Below are 21,220 nucleotides of genomic sequence, written 5' to 3'. Positions count from 1 at the left end.
TTAGAAAAGGGGGTGGTGATAGACAGAGTTTCTGAATTAAGCAGAATACTCCTACCCAGTCAACAGATCAGGGCTTGATCCATCACCGTTATTTAGCTCACTGCACCATCCCAGCTCAGAACCTGGCTACATGCAAATTAGTCTGTCACTGTCCCAGTGCATCATGGGAACAGGGCAGACCAAACTACCAAGCCAATTCTTTCACTGGGAAGAAAACAAGCTTCCAGGGACCGGTTTCTGGCATTACAGCCGTCTTCGGCCCGGCTTGCTTGAATCCTGATGGTGCAATGACCAAGAGACTCACATCTGAGTATACCCTTCCACGCTTGTGGTGGACAAAACAATTTAGAAAAGGCGGTGGTGATGGACAGAGTTTCTGAATTAAGCAGAATACTCCTACCCAGTCAATAGATCAGGGCTTGATCCATCACCGTTATTTAGCTCACTGCACCATCGCAGCTCAGAACCTGGCTACATGCAAATTAGTCTGTCACTGTCCCAGTGCATCATGGGAACAGGGCAAACCAAACTACCAAGCCAATTCTTTCACTGGGAAGGAAACAAGCTTCCAGGAACCGGTGTCTGGCATTACAGCCATCTTCGGCCCGGCTTGCTTGAATCCTGATGGTGCAATGAGCAAGGGACTCACATCTGAGTATACCCTTCCACGCTTATGGTGGACAAAACGATTTAGAAAAGGGGGTGGCGATGGACAGAGTTTCTGAATTAAGCAGAATACTCCTACCCAGTCAACAGATCAGGGCTTGATCCATCACCGTTATTTAGCTCACTGCACCATCCCAGCTCAGAACCTGGCTACATGCAAATTAGTCTGTCACTGTCCCAGTGCATCATGGGAACAGGGCAAACCAAACTACCAAGCCAATTCTTTCACTGGGAAGGAAACAAGCTTCCAGGGACCGGTTTCTGGCATTACAGCCGTCCTCGGCCCGGCTTGCTTGAATCCTGATGGTGCAATGAGCAAGGGACTCACATCTGAGTATACCCTTCCACGCTTATGGTGGACAAAACGATTTAGAAAAGGCGGTGGTGATGGACAGAGTTTCTGAATTAAGCAGAATACTCCTACCCAGTCAACAGATCAGGGCTTGATCCATCACCGTTATTTAGCTCACTGCACCATCCCAGCTCGGAACCTGGCTACATGCAAATTAGTCTGTCACTGTCCCAGTGCATCATGGGAACAGGGCAAACCAAACTACCAAGCCAATTCTTTCACTGGGAAGGAAACAAGCTTCCAGGGACCGGTTTCTGGCATTACAGCCGTCTTCGGTCCGGCTTGCTTGAATCCTAATGGTGCAATGAGCAAGGGACTCACATCTGAGTATACCCTTCCACGCTTATGGTGGACAAAACGATTTAGAAAAGGGGGTGGTGAAGGACAGAGTTTCTGAATTAAGCAGAATACTCCTACCCAGTCAACAGATCAGGGCTTGATCCATCACCGTTATTTAGCTCACTGCACCATCCCAGCTCAGAACCTGGCTACATGCAAATTAGTCTGTCACTGTCCCAGTGCATCATGGGAACAGGGCAAACCAAACTACCAAGCCAATTCTTTCACTGAGAAGGAAACAAGCTTCCAGGGACGGGTTTTTGGCATTACAGCCGTCTTCGGCCTGGCTTGCTTGAATCCTGATGGTGCAATGAGCAAGGGACTCACATCTGAGAATACCCTTCCACGCTTATGGTGGACAAAACGATTTAGAAAAGGGGGTGGTGATGGACAGAGTTTCTGAATTAAGCAGAATACTCCTACCCAGTCAACAGATCAGGTCTTGATCCATCACCGTTATTTAGCTCACTGCACCATCCCAGCTCAGAACCTGGCTACATGCAAATTAGTCTGTCACTGTCCCAGTGCATCATGGGAACAGGGCAAACCAAACTACCAAGCCAATTCTTTCACTGGGAAGGAAACAAGCTTCCAGGGACCGGTTTCTGGTATTACAGCCGTCTTCGGCCCGGCTTGTTTGAATCCTGATGGTGCAATGAGCAAGGGACTCACATCTGCGTATACCCTTCCACGCTTATGGTGGACAAAACGATTTAGAAAAGGGGGTGGTGATGGACAGACTTTCTGAATTAAGCAGAATACTCCTACCCATTCAACAGATCAGGGCTTGATCCATCACCATTATTTAGCTCACTGCACCATCCCAGCTCAGAACCTGGCTACATGCAAATTAGTCTGTCACTGTCCCAGTGCATCATGGGAACAGGGCAAACCAAACTACCAAGCCAATTCTTTCACTGGGAAGGAAACAAGCTTCCAGGGACCGGTTTCTGGCATTACAGCCGTCTTCGGCCCGGCTTGCTGAATCCTGATGGTGCAATGAGCAAGGGACTTACATCTGAGTATACCCTTCCACGCTTATGGTGGACAAAACGATTTAGAAAAGGGGGTGGTGATAGACAGAGTTTCTGAATTAAGCAGAATACTCCTACCCAGTCAACAGATCAGGGCTTGATCCATCACCGTTATTTAGCTCACTGCACCATCCCAGCTCAGAACCTGGCTACATGCAAATTAGTCTGTCACTGTCCCAGTGCATCATGGGAACAGGGCAAACCAAACTACCAAGCCAATTCTTTCACTGGGAGGGAAACAAGCTTCCAGGGACCAATTTCTGGCATTATAGCCGTCTTCGGCCCGGCTTGCTTGACTCCTGATGGTGCAATGAGCAAGGGACTCACATCTGAGTATACCCTTCCACGCTTATGGTGGACAAAATGATTTAGAAAACGGGGTGGTGATGGACAGAGTTTCTGAATTAAGCAGAATACTCCTACCCAGTCAACAGATCAGGGCTTGATCCATCACCGTTATTTAGCTCACTGCACCATCCCAGCTCAGAACCTGGCTACATGCAAATTAGTCTGTCACTGTCCCAGTGCATCATGGGAACAGGGCAAACCAAACTACCAAGCCAATTCTTTCACTGGGAAGGAAACAAGCTTCCAGGGACCGGTTTCTGGTATTACAGCCGTCTTCGGCCCGGCTTGCTTGAATCCTGATGGTGCAATGAGCAAGGGACTCACATCTGAGTATACCCTTCCACGCTTATGGTGGACAAAACGATTTAGAAAAGGGGGTGGTGATGGACAGAGTTTCTGAATCAAGCAGAATACTCCTACCCAGTCAACAGATCAGGGCTTGATCCATCACCGTTATTTAGCTCACTGCACCATCCCAGCTCAGAACCTGGCTACATGCAAATTAGTCTGTCACTGTCCCAGGGCATCATGGGAACAGGGAAAACCAAACTACCAAGCCAATTCTTTCACTGGGAAGGAAACAAGCTTCCAGGGACCGGTTTCTGGCATTACAGCCGTCTTCCGCCCGGCTTGCTTGAATCCTGATGGTGCAATGAGTAAGGGACTCACATCTGAGTATACACTTCCATGCTTATGGTGGACAAAACGATTTAGAAAAGGGGGTGGTGATGGACAGACTTTCTGAATTAAGCAGAATACTCCTACCCATTCAACAGATCAGGGCTTGATCCATCACCGTTATTTAGCTCACTGCACCATCCCAGCTCAGAACCTGGCTACATGCAAATTAGTCTGTCACTGTCCCAGTGCATCATGGGAACAGGGCAAACCAAATTACCAAGCCAATTCTTTCACTGGGAAGGAAACAAGCTTCCAGGGACCGGTTTCTGGCATTACAGCCGTCTTCGGCCCGGCTTGCTTGAATCCTGATGGTGCAATGAGCAAGGGACTTACATCTGAGTATACCCTTCCACGCTTATGGTGGACAAAACGATTTAGAAAAGGGGGTGGTGATGGACAGAGTTTCTGAATTAAGCAGAATACTCCTACCCAGTCAACAGATCAGGGCTTGATCCATCACCGTTATTTAGCTCACTGCACCATCCCAGCTCAGAACCTGGCTACATGCAAATTAGTCTGTCACTGTCCCAGTGCATCATGGGAACAGGGCAAACCAAACTACCAAGCCAATTCTTTCACTGGGAAGGAAACAAGCTTCCAGGGACCGGTTTCTGGCATTACAGCTGTCTTCGGCCCGGCTTGCTTGAATCCTGATGGTGCAATGAGCAAGGGACTTACATCTGAGTATACCCTTCCACGCTTATGGTGGACAAAACGATTTAGAAAAGGGGGTGGTGATGGACAGAGTTTCTGAATTAAGCAGAATACTCCTACCCAGTCAACAGATCAGGGCTTGATCCATCACCGTTATTTAGCTCACTGCACCATCCCAGCTCAGAACCTGGCTACATGCAAATTAGTCTGTCACTGTCCCAGTGCATCATGGGAACAGGGCAAACCAAACTACCAATCCAATTCTTTCACTGGGAGGGAAACAAGCTTCCAGGGACCAATTTCTGGCATTACAGCCGTCTTCGGCCCGGCTTGCTTGACTCCTGATGGTGCAATGAGCAAGGGACTCACATCTGAGTATACCCTTCCACGCTTATGGTGGACAAAACGATTTAGAAAAGGGGGTGGTGATGGACAGAGTTTCTGAATTAAGCAGAATACTCCTACCCAGTCAACAGATCAGGGCTTGATCCATCACCGTTATTTAGCTCACTGCACCATCCCAGCTCAGAACCTGGCTACATGCAAATTAGTCTGTCACTGTCCCAGTGCATCATGGGAACAGGGCAAACCAAACTACCAAGCCAATTCTTTCACTGGGAAGGAAACAAGCTTCCAGGGACCGGTTTCTGGCATTACAGCCGTCTTCGGCCCGGCTTGCTTGAATCCTGATGGTGCAATGAGCAAGGGACTCACATCTGAGTATACCCTTCCACGCTTATGGTGGACAAAACGATTTAGAAAAGGGGGTGGTGATGGACAGAGTTTCTGAATTAAGCAGAATACTCCTACCCAGTCAACAGATCAGGGCTTGATCCATCACCGTTATTTAGCTCACTGCACCATCCCAGCTCAGAACCTGGCTACATGCAAATTAGTCTGTCACTGTCCCAGTGCATCATGGGAACAGGGCAAACCAAACTACCAAGCCAATTCTTTCACTGAGAAGGAAACAAGCTTCCAGGGACCGGTTTCTGGCATTACAGCCGTCTTCGGCCCGGCTTGCTTGAATCCTGATGGTGCAATGAGCAAGGGACTGTAGGTAGAATTGACAACTAGTGTGTTAATTGTTTGCTTACTGTTATTGGTTTACTGTTTGGTAATAGTGGTTAATAACATTTTTGTAAAAAATTCCCACAGATTCAACTCAAGATCTTTTGAAAAATTCAAAAATGCCCTCAAGGCAAAGAAAAAGAAAAGAAGCAAAGCGACTTACACCCCACCTTGGTTAACATTTGCAGCAGTCCTCTACAATAAAAACTTGTCAAGTCACCAAAAAAACTTCGGGTAAGACAACAAAATCTTTTTAAGAAACATTTGCAGACGAAAAAGTATCACTACAGAACATGTTTTAGTCCAGAAGAGGAGAGCCAATTTAAACGGGAAGGAAAAGCCCCTCAAAACTGTTACTGCTAGAGCAGGAGATAACTCTGTGCATAGTAGTAGAAGGAAAAATCTGTTTAGGGACATTCGTAGACGAATGTTCCGCAACAGGATAATTGGCAATTTGTTAAAAAATATTAAGAAAGGTCAACAGAAAGTTGCTTTTTATAAGAGAAAGAAAAATGTAGAGAAAATTATTGATCAGACTTTCGAAATTAAGCAAAAGTTATTTATTTTGATAATCAATAGTATTAGGAAACTAAACAAGGCAATTTATGATTTCAAATCAAATAGTAGATGGAAGAGAACAGTTAATCGTAGTAATTTTTGTGAAGTTTTTTCAGGAGAATGGATGCATAGTTCAAGTTGTGAGGCATTTTTTAATGAGGAGAGTTATTTCAAGGACAATGATTTGGTGCATGCAGTTGACACCAGTGGTCACGCATATGAGGTGAAAGATGGTTGTCCGGTTGAAAAAGAAAAACTTGTGTCAACAGAGGCAGAAGAGGTGTTAGGTAATGAAGTTTTAGGAAGACGTCCTAAGGGACCAGTGTACACCTGGAAGTGTAGTAGTATTTGCAGTGTGCGACAGGATTCCATCAATTTGCTTTGCGATTTTGTACGGACATTTAATAAGAAAAGTTTAAAACTGAAAATGAAGTTGTTGCAAGAATTAGATCCTTGCAGAGTGAGAGAAGTGACAGGTTTGCATGGTCATTCACTGGCTTGTCTTTCCAGGAGAGTATGCCAGAGTGTTTTTTATCATTTCAGGATGCTAGCAGTGCATCATAATAAAGTGAGGAAATTAGTTAGAATGTTGTATTATGCTAAGAGTCCAGCAATTATGCTTAAACAATTGAGCACTGCTCTTTGCATGTTTCTGAAGTAGATGTGAAGAATATTTGTGAAGAAATTGAGTTTTGTTACTTTGCTAGTAAAGAGAACAATGTTGAAATTGACCAAGTAGAAGAAGGTAATGTGGAAGAGAGTGTACAGATTTCCAGTACAGATAAGTTTCACAAGGAAATTTCCACAATTACGGTGAAATCAAGTGAGAGGCCTAATTTCACTTGTGTGTGTTGTCGACGGACTTATTATAAGAATCAGACTAAGTTAGTGGATTTATATACAAAAAGTGAAATGGAAAACAATAGTGAATGGAAGGATTTTGCAACATACTTGACGGTAGAAAATTATTTTGATTTGGGATCAGATCAACGCATGTGTACTTATTGTTTTAACAAATTAAATCAAAATCGGATGCCTGCTAGAGCGGTTCATAATAATCTGGAATTGGTTGACATTCCTTCTGAACTGAAGGATTTAAATACTTATGAATCTATTTTGATTCAAAGTGTCCATCCTTTCCAGGCTATTGTTCGAATGGAGCCTAAGACAGGGAAATTGCCTCCTTCAGATTTACCGAGAGGATTAAAGGGAAGAGTTGTTTATTTGCCTCTGGATTTGAAGAAAAATATTGATACAATTGGTGTAGACAAAGTGGAAGAGGAACCTCTGGTTATCCTAGTTAATGGGGTTCCGACAAAGAGTAAGAAAATCTGGCAAGATTTAGTGGATGTTAGGAAAGTCAAAAAGGCAACGTTGTATTTGATGAAAAACAATGAGTACTACAAGAATGTATGTGTTGCAGAAGACAAACTAAGTGAAGAAGAGGACAGCGATTTGTGTGCTGGACAAATAGAGAAAGTAGATGCCTCTAAAAATGAAAAAATATATGAACATTATAGTGTTCATCCTTTGCATTCTAAAGAAGTCGTGGGGAATGCTATTGAGTTGTTTCAAATGAAACAAGCCAAAGGGAGTCTCATTAGTGTTTGGGAGGAAAGTTTGGAAGCTTGGTGTTTCCCACAGTTATTTCCAACAGGTCGAGGAGGAAGATATGATGAGCGACCTGATCAAATTCCTGCTTCTGAATACCGGACTTTACGATTGTATGCAGAAGATCCTAGGTTTCGTCAATGCATTCCCTATTTGTTTCATCTACTGTATGAAAGTGATCTGTCTGGACTGTCTTATGCAGTGAACCACATCCTGAAAAGTGGTGTACAGCTGCAAAATATCTCGGCAAGGGAGTTTATGGATAAAGTCAATGTGCGAGACAGTATTTTGGATTCTCACCTGATTAATCTCATGGCATGTCAGCGTGGTACTAATGAGTATTGGTACCGTCGTAATGGTGACTTAAAATGTATGCTGAGGAACTTAGGAACTCCCACATGGTTCCTCACTCTCAGCTGTGCCGAGTATGGCTGGGAAGACTTACTTGAATTTCTACGAGAGGCAAATGGAAACATTGAAAATATCGAATTCAAGACACCCGGAGAACTGTGCTCTTTGGATCCAGTCAATGTATGAAGGTACTTCAATCATAGATTTGAAGCTATGATGTCTTTCATTACGAACAAGAAAAATCCACCTCTTGGAGAGGTGTTGGATTTCTTCTGGAGAAAGGAGTATCAAGCAAGAGGTGCTCCTCATATACATATGCTGCTATGGATCAAAGATGCACTCAAATTTGGAACAGATCTGGATGACTTAGTGATGAGTTTCATGGAACAGTATTCTACATATGCTGTTCCAAAGACAAAGGAAGACAAAAGTTTAAGAGAACAAGTTTTACGCTTTCAAAACCATCGTTGTGGAAAGTACTGTTGTCGTAAATTCAGAAACAAGAACAAGTTCTATACAAAATGTCGTTTTGGGTTTCCACGATCAGAGATATCTAAAGGAAGAGTGAACAATTTGATATCTTCGCTGCGACATAATGTGACGAGGAAATCACCCAAAAATACATACAATTTAAAAAAAAACGAAGAGTCCAAGTACATCAACGACTACAACCCAGTGATTTTGTCCATGTGGAATGCTAACATGGATATACAGTTTGTGGCTGACAACTGTATGGCTGTGGCTCGGTATGTGATGTCTTATATCACAAAAAAAGAAAAGACAGAACTGAAGGATATGTGGGATGACATTTCACATGAAAAGAGCCTCAGTAAGAAGTTGTACAGTTTCAGTCTAAAGATGTTGTCGTATCGAGAAATCGGAGCATACGAATGTTCTGATCGGTTATCTTCATCAAGTCTCTATGCCAAATCTAGGAGTATAATTTGGGTGAGTCTTGGACTTGCTGCAACACGTAATTGAGTTCTGAAACCTGTACGGGAAATTGAGTATTTGGCGGAGAAGGAGCCAAACAGTACAGATATTTTGAAGACCAACATGTTGGATACATATTATCCAAATAGAAGCAGTCACCTCGAGAATGTTTGTCTGTATGAGGTTCTACAAAATTACATATTCAAGAGGAACATCAAAGAAGATATTGATAAAGGCGTGTATGCTGTAATTGGAAGTGAGGGATGTCTGGTCAAGCAAAGAAAATGCCAATTGGTAAATCATCGAAAATTGAGTTGCAAATCACCTGAAAGAAAAGAGTTTTTCTATTTAGCTCTTTTGCAACTTTCAAGCCTTGGCGTGCAGAAGAGGAACTGCTTGGAGATTCCCTCTGTTATGAAGATTCTTTCAATGCAGCCAAGGAGTCCATAGAATGTCCTGTTTTTCCAAAATATCTAGAAATGTTGAATGCAGAAATCGAGCAGGAAGCAACAATTGCAGCCGAGATTGCTAGAGACAGTTCTCAGGACAGTCAGAGTTCCACTTCATTGAGTCAGGATCCACTAGGAGGACCAGTTATCGAAAAATGAAGCTGCCACTGCCATGATTGAAGAGGAAAGAGCCATGGAACAAGCTCAGGAGGATGCGGTTAACTTAGAAGATTTGGAAAGACAACTCAACGTTGAGCAGAGGAAAATATATGACGAAGTTACCAACCAAATTGATCATGGATTAAGTCATGAGAAGAAAGAGTGCTCATGTACGTCCTTGAAGCCTGTCCGACTGTACGTAAGTGGAGAAGCAGGAACTGGAAAAAGTCCTCGCTGTCTTGTGTTGTCACCGCTCCAACTGGACTGGCAGCATATAACATTAAAGGTATTACTTTGCATCGTCTACTGATGCTGCCAGTGGAGCATGATAACAAATTACAATACCACAAGTTATCTGGAGATGCTTGTTGTGAAGTTTCAAGAGTCCTAAAGAAGATGAAACTTCTTATCATTGACGAAGTAAGCATGGTTTCCAATGTCATGCTTGCCTTTGTGCATTTGAGAATGCAAGAAGTTCTTAAAACAGAGTATGATGTGTTATTTGGTGGCAAACACATCATTGTTTTCGGTGATCTTCTGCAGCTGACACCAGTGAAAGGACAACCAGTGTTTAAACTACTTACGCATGAAGATACCAGGAAGTGCCTAGGGAGCATTGGCAACGTTAATATATGGTTAAACTTCAATTATGCTGAACTGCGTGAAAATATGCGTCAGGCGAAGGATGAAGATTATAAGAATATTCTACAAGATGTTAGAATCGGAAAAGTGACTGAGCATGTGAAGGAAGCTTTACATGCACGATTATTGTCAAATTTGTATCCAGATGAAGACGTTCTGCCAGAGAATATTTTTCAGAAAATTACTGAGAAGAAATCTGGGATATGTTTGATGCCAACTCTGCAAGAATGTTCCATCTTCAACAACAAAATGTTGAATTTAGAAAACCAAGACATAGTGAAACTGGAAGCTATTGACAGAATTGAGCATATGGGAGCAACAATTATTTTGTCTGAAAATTTGAAATCTAAATTGGATTCATTAGAGAAGACTATATCTAAAACTGCGGGTTTTGAAAAGACTCTGAATGTGTCCATAAATTGCCGTATCATTTTGAGAATTTAAATGTTGAAAGAGGTCTGGTAAATGGATCAATGGGTAATGTTGTTGATTTTGAGAAATACAGAAATAGAGATGGAATTGAATTTATAAAAAATTAAATTTGATGGCATTGAGGATGTACAACAAATTGGTCGTTGCTCTGCTAGGTTTTTGCTTGTTAAAGACTTATATGTTCGCCGTAAGCAGATTCCTGTTTGCTTGGCAAATGCGGTGACAATCCATAAATCGCAAGATTTAAGTGTAGACAGTGCTTTGGTGAATATTGGCAGTTCTGTGTTCAAGGAGGGTATGGCTTATGTGGCATTATCACGAGTCAGAACTTTATCTGGATTGTACTTGATTGAGTGTGATGAGACAAACATTTGTGCAGATCTAGATTGTGTTAAGGAATACAATAGGTTAAGAAGACATTATGCGCCACATTTGCCTCAATATCCTTTGTTTGATAAAACGTGTGGTAGGCCGGAAACAAAGAAATGTAACCAATAGTAGGGAGGTTGTAGCAAAAACACGAAAAGTCGATGAACCCGAAATTGTAAGCAGAAAGAAAATGGATGCTGTTCAAGATGTTGTTGGTTTTCAATTTGAAAATAGTTCTGGTGTCAACTGCTATGCTAATGTAGTGGTTAATGTTGTCTTTTCTCTAGAAACATTAAAAGAAGAGATTGTGGTCAATTCGGATCAAAGATTTTGCTGTTTGTTAAATTCTGTGTCAGAGAAATGTAGCACTGATAGAAGAAAAATAGAAAGTGTGTCTGAAATTCGAAATCTCTTAGACAAATGTTCAGGTCAAACGCAATTCTCTCAAAATATTCAGCAGGATTGTCAGGAGTTTTTAATGTATATGCTTGATGTATTGCAAGATGAAGGTGTAGATGTAGATTATCTGTTTGGCCTTTCTTATCAATGGCAGCATGACTGCGAGAACTGTAGGCTATCAAGTACTACTAGTGTAGACTCAGAAAGATTTATATATTTAACTTTGCCTGACAGTAAATCAGTATCCTTTAATAAGCTAGTAAAAGCAGCCGATCAAAACATGGAGTGTAGCCAATGTAAGTCTGCAATGCTATCCAACATTATTTATACGAAGTTATGGCCAGTATGTCATTTTAATGTTCCAACGATGTAGGTCTGATGGAACTAAATTGACAACTTTAATAAAAAAATGTGTGGCTTTGCAGTTGTCAATATCAGGAAGGACTTTTGTAACTGCAGCAAATATATATCATGACAGTCCTTCAACAACTTCAGGACATTACACAGCTTATTTAAAATCTGGAAACGGCTGGTCATTCTGCAATGATTCTGTTTTAACTTTCAAAAAACGTTTACCGTTTGACTTAAAAAACTTCTTACCTAGTGTTTTTACTACCAAAACTTTAGGGAAGGAAAGTGGCCTACGAAGATTGGAGCAGTTGATAAATTTTAGTCTGCTGTTTTAAATTGCTTTGTGAATTATAGTGATCATAATAAATAAAAATGTAAAGTAGTCATAGAGGTACATAACTGGCCTATAATGAAGAGTTAATATGATTTACTCTGTTGTTTTAAATTGCTTTGTTAGTAACTGAGATCAAGAGAATGAAAAAATTGGAAAAGTCATAGAGGTAGTGTAAGTGTGCCTCATAGTAAGTGGTATCAATGTTATAGTAAATGTGAAACATGAGTAAACTAGAAGGGGAGATATTATTAGTACAAGATTGTGAAAGTGATTTTGGACGTTTTCTTTCTGAAAGTCGGGAAAAAGAAAATGACGGGATTTGCTTTTAGGAATTCGAAGAGTTTAAAATGGCTCTTACACGATTTGGCCTTGAGGAGAAGTGTGGTAGAGAGCAAAAAGTCATTTATTGTTTCTAACATATTACTCAAAAAGAAAGAGCTTTTCTTTCAGAAAGTGGCGGGCACGGATTTTTCAGAGCACAACAGAGTATAAGCTGTTCATAGCATATCATTCAACGTCATGGAAAGTAAGTGTACTTTTGATGAGTTTTGATTTCTGATTTGATATATTATATGGGTTTTTTAAACACAATCATTTTGATTGTGGTTTTTTTTTCCCCGCTGTTATATAATGAATACCTTCAACTCACTGTTTTTAGTGAAATTTAATATATTCTGAGAACAGCAAAAATAAACCATTTAACATGTATAATTAATTCTATATTTTGTATTTTGATTTTTAATTTGTACTCATCTTGTCTCATGCTCACTTGTCTTTTACTACCTTATATCAATTCTCTTTACATACTCACATTGCCTTTTGTTTTATTCTCTTTCACCCTTGTTCTCTAACTCCACTTATCTTTCAACCTTTGTTTCCTTATTCCAACTCTGCTTTTTTCTTTTCTCTCATGCACCATTTTCTAGCTTTTAGACCCTCTGCTTCGCTTCTCTTTTCCATCTTTTCTCCCTTTTGTTTTCGAAATTAAATAATTTTGGGCTCTCCTTTTTTGTTGCAATCAGTTAGTTTAACTCACCTTCACTCATTTATCTTTCTTTGTTGCTTCACTCAGTCTGTATCTGACACTCTTTCCTTGACTTTCTCTGTCCCCTCTCTCCCTCACTCTCTTTTCCTTATTCACCCTTTCCTTATTTAGTTTACCTTACTCACATTCTTTTAGTATCTTACACATCTTCAGTTTATTTTTCTCTTCTATCGTTCTTTTCTGTCACTGAATCTATCCTCCTTTTTATTCACTTAGTAATTTACTCTATTTCTATTTATTTTTTACTCTGTCTGTCTGTCTGCATTCAGCCACGGTTTGCAGATTTCCGTATAACCTGCAGACATTGTGGGAAGGCCATTCCTACGGAGAACAGAGCGTAAAGCTCATCGTCCTTGCTGGGGACAACCACAAATGCCCCAATAAACCCTAATTATTTCTTCTTGTTTTTTTGTTGTTGCTCCAGTTGAGCCATTTTCAATTCCCTGTTTTTTTGTTTCTCCCCATGAAAAATACAAAAAAATATGTTCAGAAAACCCAAAAAAAGTTTAAAAATGTTCAAAAAAACAATAAAAAATATATATAACAACAAAAAGAAGAAAAAAAACAGTTCTTTTTAGAACTACCTCCAATTTATAAAAAAAAGGCAACATTTTTTGAAAACTCTGTCATTCTTTTTTCCTCATGGTCCGCTCCCCGGTCTGCTCCCCGGTGCGCGTACCGGGCGCCCCCCCCCCCACGCAAATAAAAAAAACAAAATTGTATTTGCCCCGCGGGGCCCTTTTATGGCCCCCACATCAAACCTAGGGGGTCAGGAGGGGTCTATCCCTGCCCCCTTATGGTCATTTCCCCCTTTTTTCCCACCTCTTGTGTCTCTTTCCTACCGAGACACAAGATGGCAGCCGATCCGGACTGTTTTGAATGTTTACAGACACCCGAGAGCCAATCAGCTTTCCGTGCGCACCTCGCGTGTCGCGCGCCCGGAGTGCTCCCCGGTGTGCGTACCGGGGCGCTGCCATAGATATATATATTTTTTTGGACCTAAATTACTCAAAATCCACTGGAGCACATATCTTGAGACATAGCAAAGGCACATCGGGCTACCAGTCCCTACAATTTTGCCAAGTTTGGTGGAAATCCATTCAGTAGTTCAGGCTAAAAGTGAGTTTGACCGCCCTATGGAAATTAACATGGGGAAAACACGTTTTGGGACCCCCCCTTTTATCTCGGCCCCGCTTGACGAATCCCCCCCACATTTTCAGGGAAGGAGCGGAGTGGAGCGGGCCACAAACTTTGAGAAATTCGCGAAGATTCGTCCACCGGCGCAAAAGTTATTCCCAATAGAATGTTGCGGATTTCCTATGGAAAGTAGATCCTAACTATAACTACCTACTGGCGACCGCCAGTAGGTAATTGTTAGAACTGGGGGTCTCTAGTTGGCAGAGGTAAGTACCTTAGACCAAGTAGGGACCCTTGCTTCTAGTCAGGGTGAAGGAATACACACAGTAGATAACCTCCGCTCTCCCTCTAGGTAGCTTGGCGCGAGCAGGCAGGCTTATCCCCAAGGCAACGTGTATAATAATTGCACTCAACACAACAATAATCCCCAATCCACCACAAACTGAGACCACACAGGTAAGTATATTTTTATAAAAATATATAACTTTATCTAGTTTCAGCATGTAAATGAAGCAGTTGCATAATAATCACTTCTGTGGACAACTTTAGCATTTTATCTTAAAGGTTGCACTTAATCTTACTTGGTGTTTCTTAATTTCAGGAAGTTATCAAAACAAATGTCTCTGGTCTCTTCAAATCAGCACAAAGATATGCCAATGTTATTTGATTGAAAATGCTCTTCAAATGAGCAAAGAAGCAATTCCAGCGTTTGGTAATTTAAACGTTCTTAAAATGAGCAAGTGAAACAATGCCAGCGTTTAAACTTCCTCTCGTGACTCCAAGCGCTGTCAATGCGCTTCTGCGCGAGGCTCGGGGACTCTTTCCTCCCCCTTGTGCAGCCTCGCGCCTTCCTGGGACTCCGGCGCCCCAAGCCGTGCAGATGGCACACGTCCCCGCCCCGGCCGGTCCCCTGTCCTCTCCCGCCCGTTCTCGACAATCCAACGAGCGGCGGGGGAGGCGGTGCTGCTCACCTTGTGGGGGAACGGCTGGCCAGGGGTGCGGGACGCCTCGGATTCCCTCGGCGAGGACCGGTCACTTCTTCCCGGGCCCGGCGGTGACCGCGGCAATTACTCGGCTCCTTCAGCCGCCTCCGCAAAGGCAGCCAATCCCCTCGCGGCTCCTCAGGCGAGCCTCCACAGCACCCGGGAGTCAGCCAATGGCAGTGCGGCTCCTGGGACAGGCAAACGATGACGCTCCGCTCCCTAGGCCAATCACGGCCCAGCGCCGCTGATGACGCTGCGCCGCACGGGCCAATCCCGTTGCGGCGTTAGTGAGGGGGCTCGGCTCCCTCCACCTATGGGAGCGCGGCGGCTTCGTTCTTCGCCGCGGCAGCTCCTGGACCTCAAAGCAAATTACGGGGGGGTTCCTGGCCCCGGGCCGCGATGGTGATTTGGCGGCAAAGGGTTTTCAAGGGCGCTGGTCACGATTAGACCCCCTTCTCGACCTCCCTACCACGTTGGAGCGGGTTTCACAAGGGGAGGCGCCACAAGCCTCCAACCCTCACTGGAAATGTGCCGATGAGCACACCGATCCCTTCCTCACGCTCCGCAGTCGAGTGCCACGCGCCTCGGGTCACAACAGCACGATTTTGCAGCTGTTTTCTGGCAAAGCTTTAGGAACCTTTAGCCCTGGGTTCCCAACAGGAGGCCAGCTCTTCTCAGGCCCTTGGAGATTCAGTAAAGACACAGCACACAGCAAAGTCTTTGTAGGTTCAAGCAGGCAGGGTCACAGCACTCAGCAAAGTCCCTTTCTCCTCTTCAGCTTTCAGTTACCACAGCAGAACAGGTCAGCCCTTAGAGCACACAGCAAGGCAATCTTCCTTTAGTTCTTCAGCTGTCCTTCTTCCAGCAGAGGTTCCTTCTTGCTTGTAGAATTTTAGAATCTAATCTTCTGTAGTAAGGGGTCCTTCCCTTATACCCCTGAACGCCTTTGAAGTCCCTTGTGCAAGGGGATCCTTGGCTCTGGAATGTTTCTGGTGTTCTTCTTCCTGACAGCCTCAGGGCCAGAGGTGACAGTGGGCCGGCAGGGGAGTTAGCCAGCACAGTGGTCAGGCAGGCACAGCCCAGCACTATCAGGCGCTTCTCTCTCCCCTTCCCCGGGCAACAGATGTCGCCTTTCACCCCTGGGCTGACTCCAACCCCCTCCGGGGCCCTGCAGCTCCTGTCACGCAGGCATTCCACACACACAAGCCCAAGCACACAGAAAGGTTTATACAAAAGAACAGCCACTTTCTAAAAGTGCTATTCTCAACCCCAGGATCCAAAAACAACCTTCACTAAAAGATGTGTCATTTAATTCTGAGTTCAGGGATATCTTTCATTGATGTTCCATCTTGTTCCTATAGGGAGATAGGCTGGGGTCCAATGGGACCAGCCTCCCCATGTTACCCTAGGGAGCCTTACAGCCCTACAGCAGGGAGCACACAAAGTGGCTGCTGCTCTCCACCAGAGCATGTTACCTGCACTAGTACATGCTCTACCCTATCCATACACTGCACCCTGCCCAGGGGGGTACCTGGAGCCTTCCATAGGGGTGGCTGATGTGCACAGACAGGGGAGGGTTCAGCCCAGCCAGTAGGGACACTGGCCAGGCGGACATGGCAGTCCACTGACTGCACACAGGCCCTGCGCTGGCAGGCCTGAGACACCATTTTAGAGCTACTCATGTGGGTGGCGCAATCTGCGCTGCAGGCCCACTAGTAGCATCTGTCATCACCAGCCCTGGCACACACAGTGCACTTTACTAGGGACTTCATGGTGATACAGATATGCCAATCAGGTATACCCAATCAATATGACAATTTACAGAGGGAGCACTTACCCTCTGACACTGTTCAGCAGTGGCAGAGGGTCCAAAGCATCTAAATCAGCAAAAACGAAATCCAGCACAGCATCAAAAATACATGAGTCAGAGGCAAAAAGATGGGGAAAAACCACGCCAAGGATGTCAGGTCTAACATGTGTCCCCTCCAGCTGAAAGTGGGGAGAACTACCTCAGCGCCAAGATGCCCGTAGTGGTGAACGTGCGCTTTACAAATACTCGTGTTATGTTACCCAACCTCTTGGGAGTCCTCATCACTAAGGCGGAAGAATCTGGACAGACCGTCAGCATTGGCGTGTTCTGTACCAGGGCGGTGCTCCACCGTGAAGTCCATCCCCTGTAGGGAAATGGACCACCTCAACAGTTTTGGATTCTCGCCCCTCATATGCATTAACCATCTGAGGGGCCTGTGGTCGGTCTGAACATGGAAGTGAGTCCCAAACAGGTAGGGCCTCAGCTTCTTCAGAGCCCAGACCACAGCGAAAGCTTCCCTTTCGATTGCACTCCATCTCTGTTCTCTGGGGAGTAGCCTCCTACTAATGAAAGCCACTGGTTGGTCTCCACCCTCATCATTGACCTGGGAGAGTACTGCTCCCACACCTTGCTCTGAAGCGTCAGTTTGTACAATGAACTCACTTGAAAAGTCAGGTGCCTTAAGCACCGGTGCTGGGCACATGGCAGTTTTGAGGGTGTCAAAAGCAGTTTGACAGGCCTCAGTCCAATTCACTTTCCTGGGCTGATTTCTAGATGTCAGCTCTGTCAAAGGGGCTACAATGGTGCCATAACCTTTGACGAACGGTCTGTAATACCCGGTGAGACCTAAAAAGGCTCTCACCTCAGTCTGGGTCTTGGGGGGTTCCCAAGCCAGAATGGTCTCAATCTTCGCCTGTAGGGGCGCCACCTGGCTGCTCCCCACCTGGTGTCCCAAGTACACCACTGATCCCTGCCCTATCTGGCACTTACTGGCCTTGATAGTGAGGCCTGCCTTCTGCAGGGCCTTCAACACTGCGCAGAGGTGTTGCAAGTGTTCCTCCCAAGTGGAGCTGAACACAGCAATGTCATCCAGGTATGCTGCGCTGAATTCCTCCAGCCCTGCTAATACCTGGTTGACCAGTCTCTGGAATGTGGCCGGGGCATTTTTCATCCCAAAGGGCATGACACGAAACTGGAAGTGCCCCTCGGGTGTTGAAAATGCTGATCTTTCCTTGGCCCCCTCAGTTAAGGCAATCTGCCAGTAACCTGAAGTCAAATCAAAAGTGCTCAGGTACCGGGCAGCTCCCAACCGATCCACCAGCTCATCAGCTCGGGGGATGGGGTGCGCGTCAGTCTTGGTAACCGCATTGAGCCCGCGGTAGTCCACACAGAACCGGAGTTCTGGGGGGCCACCAGGTGTAGCAGCTTTCTTAGGCACTAAGACCACTGGGCTAGCCCAGGGGCTGCTGGAGGGCTCAATTACCCCTAGCGCTAACATCTTAGAAACCTCTTCTTTGATGCTAGCCCTGACCTTGTCAGCCACTCTGTAAAACTTCTGTTTCACAGGCAGGTTGTCACCGGTGTCCACATCGTGGACGCACCACTTGGTGACACCTGGGGTCAGGGAGAACAGGGGGGCGAACTGACCCAAGACTTGGCGACAGTCCTTCTGCTGCTCTGGGGTCAGGGTGGGTGAGAGTATCACACCATCCACTGACCCATCCTGCTCCTTGACTGCCAGGAGGTCAGGGAGAGGATCACTATCCTCCTCCCCTCCAGCATCTGTAGCCATGAGCATAGTCACTTCAGTCCTCTCAAAGTGGGGTTTGAGGCGGTTCACATGTAGCACTCTCAGGGGTTGCCTGGGAGTCTTCAGGTTAACCAAATAGGTAACCTCGCTCTTGCGCTCCACCACCTCGTATGGCCCAGACCACTTGTCACGGAGCGCACAAGGCTCCACAGGCGCCATCACCCACACTTTCTGTCCAGGTTGGAACTCCACTAGAGAGGTGTTCTGGTCATACCACCTCTTCATTTCCTCCTGGCTAGCCTCCAGGTTCTCTTGAGCGAGCTTCCTGAAGCGCTTGGTCTGGTTGCGAATGGCCAGCACATAGCTGAACACATCCTGAGGGGTTTTCCCACGGGATTTCTCCCACCCCTCCTTCACCAGAGTAAGAGGCCCTCGGACAGGGTGGCCATACAGCAACTCAAAGGGACTGAACCCTAAGGATTTCTGAGGCACCTCCCTGTAGGCAAACAACAGGCATGGCAACAAGACATCCCATTTCCGCCTCATGGGCTCTTCCAGGCCCATGATCATGCCCTTCAAGGTGCGGTTGAATCTCTCAACCAAACCATTTCCTTGAGGGTGGTAAGGAGTGGTGAATTTGTATGTCACCCCACACTCCGCCCACAGGGACTTCATATACCTAGAAATGAAGTTTGTCCCCCTGTCCGAGACCACCTCCCTTGGAAATCCCACACGGGAAAAGATCCCCATCAGGGCACGCCCACCACAGGGGCTGTGACCGTCCTGAGCGGGATGGCTTCCGGGTACCGAGTGGCATGGTCCACCAAGACCAGGATAAACCTGTTGCCTAGGGCTGTCTTGGGATCCAGGGGCCCCACGATGTCAATGCCCACCCGCTCGAAAGGGGTGCTCACCACGGGAAAGGGTTGGAGGGGTGCCACGCACTTCCCTCCGCTCTTGCCACTAGCCTGACAAGTCTGACAAGACTTACAAAAGGCAGCAACGTGCTTCTTCATCTGGGGCCAGTAGAAATGGGTGACAAGCCTGTGATAGGTCTTGTCTTGCCCCAGATGTCCTGCGAGAGGCACGTCATGAGCCAGACCCAGTAGGAAGTTCCTGAAGCGCTCGGGCACTACCAGCACTCGGGCTGCACCGGGCTCAGCGAACTTAGGCTCACTATAAAGTAAGTCATCCTCCCAGTAGATCAAATGCTCCTTGGACCCCAGGCCTGCGGCCTGGTCGGCAGCCTGCTGTCGCACACCAACGAGAGAAGGGCACTCCTTCTGAGCCTGGCAGAATTCCTCCCTGGAGGGACCACCTTCCTGCTGCCACTGGGACAGCTCAGGCAATTCCCCTAGTTCGGCCACCTGCTCCCCTGTAGGTTCCAGGGCATCCCCCTCTGGGTCTGCCTCCTCCTGGACCGTGGGAACAGTGGGGGCCGGTTTCCCGCGCCCTCTACCCCCTCTTCTCTTGGCAGGTTCCTGGGCCTTTGTTCCAGGCTCCAGCTCTGCTAGACCGCCCTCTCTGGCTGTCATGGCCCGGGTGGACACACAGATCCACGCAGGCAAACCCAACATCTCCAAGTGAGTCCTGTGCTCTACATCTTTCCATGGAGAGCTCTCCAGATCATTACCTAATAGACAATCTACAGGCAAGGCATCACTTACAACAACTTCCAATGTACCGGAGACTCCTCCCCACTCAAATGGAACACGTGCCAACTTGCAGTAGCGCACTGAACTGTCAGCTGCCACCACAGGACGGAGTACATTGGGAATGATCTGCTCTTCAGACACCCATTGACACCTGACAGATGTCACACTGGCCCCGGTGTCTCTCAGAGCGTCTATCTCCTTTCCATTGATGGTCACCTTCTGCCCATATTTCTTAGTGTTTAAGGGCAGCAAGGCTTCCTGGGCCATCTCTTGGTCTCCTAAAGAGACAAGGGTCATCACTGCTAACCCCTCCTCCCCACTAGAAATCAAATCCCCTCCCAAAGCTACACTGGCCAACGCCGGTGCTGGAGCACCAGAGGGTGCTGGAGGTTTCTTTGGACATTTGGGGGCAATGTGCCCCACCTCCCCACATGTAAAGCAGGTAGGCGGGGGCCTGTTGTCCTGCTTGCCCTTACGGGGCCAGGACTTCTTAGACTTGGGGGGTTGAGACACCTTCTCCTGGGAACCAGTTTGGGGCCCTTTAGAAGACTCCTTTTGATTACCCGTGTCCCCCCCACTCTTCTGCTGGGGACCCTGTCCTTCCTTGGCTGGGGTACTTACCACCCCCTTGTGGACCCTGGTGCTAGTCCACCGGTCCGCCTCTTTAGCAAGCTCGCTGGGATCAGTTAACTTGCTATCCAAAAGATGCTGGCGCAGCTCGGGGACACATAAACTACTTAAGTGCTCCCTACTAATCAAGTGGCACAACCCCACATAATCAGTAACTTTGCTGCCCTTTATCCAACCTTCCAGTGCACGCGTGTACATACTCACACACTCCACCCAAGTACTTGAATCAAGCTTCTTGAAGTTCCTAAACTTCTGGCGGTACTGTTCTGCAGTGAGCCCATACCTGAGGCATAAAGCCTCCTTCATGGCGGAGTAGGATAAAGCATCCTCTGCATCTAAGGGTGCTAAAACATCCCTCCCAGAGGCCTCAAAATGCTTCCACAATCCTGCCCCCCAATTCCTCTCAGGCACTTCATTCATCTTTAGGGCTAGTTCATACGCTCTAAACCACGCATAAATATCATCACCCCTCTGATA

This window comes from Lissotriton vulgaris, chromosome 1_1, assembly GCF_964263255.1.
Source record: "Lissotriton vulgaris chromosome 1_1, aLisVul1.2, whole genome shotgun sequence".
NCBI classification, from domain to species: Eukaryota; Metazoa; Chordata; class Amphibia; order Caudata; family Salamandridae; genus Lissotriton; species Lissotriton vulgaris.
Note: the sequence above shows the minus strand (reverse complement) of the source record.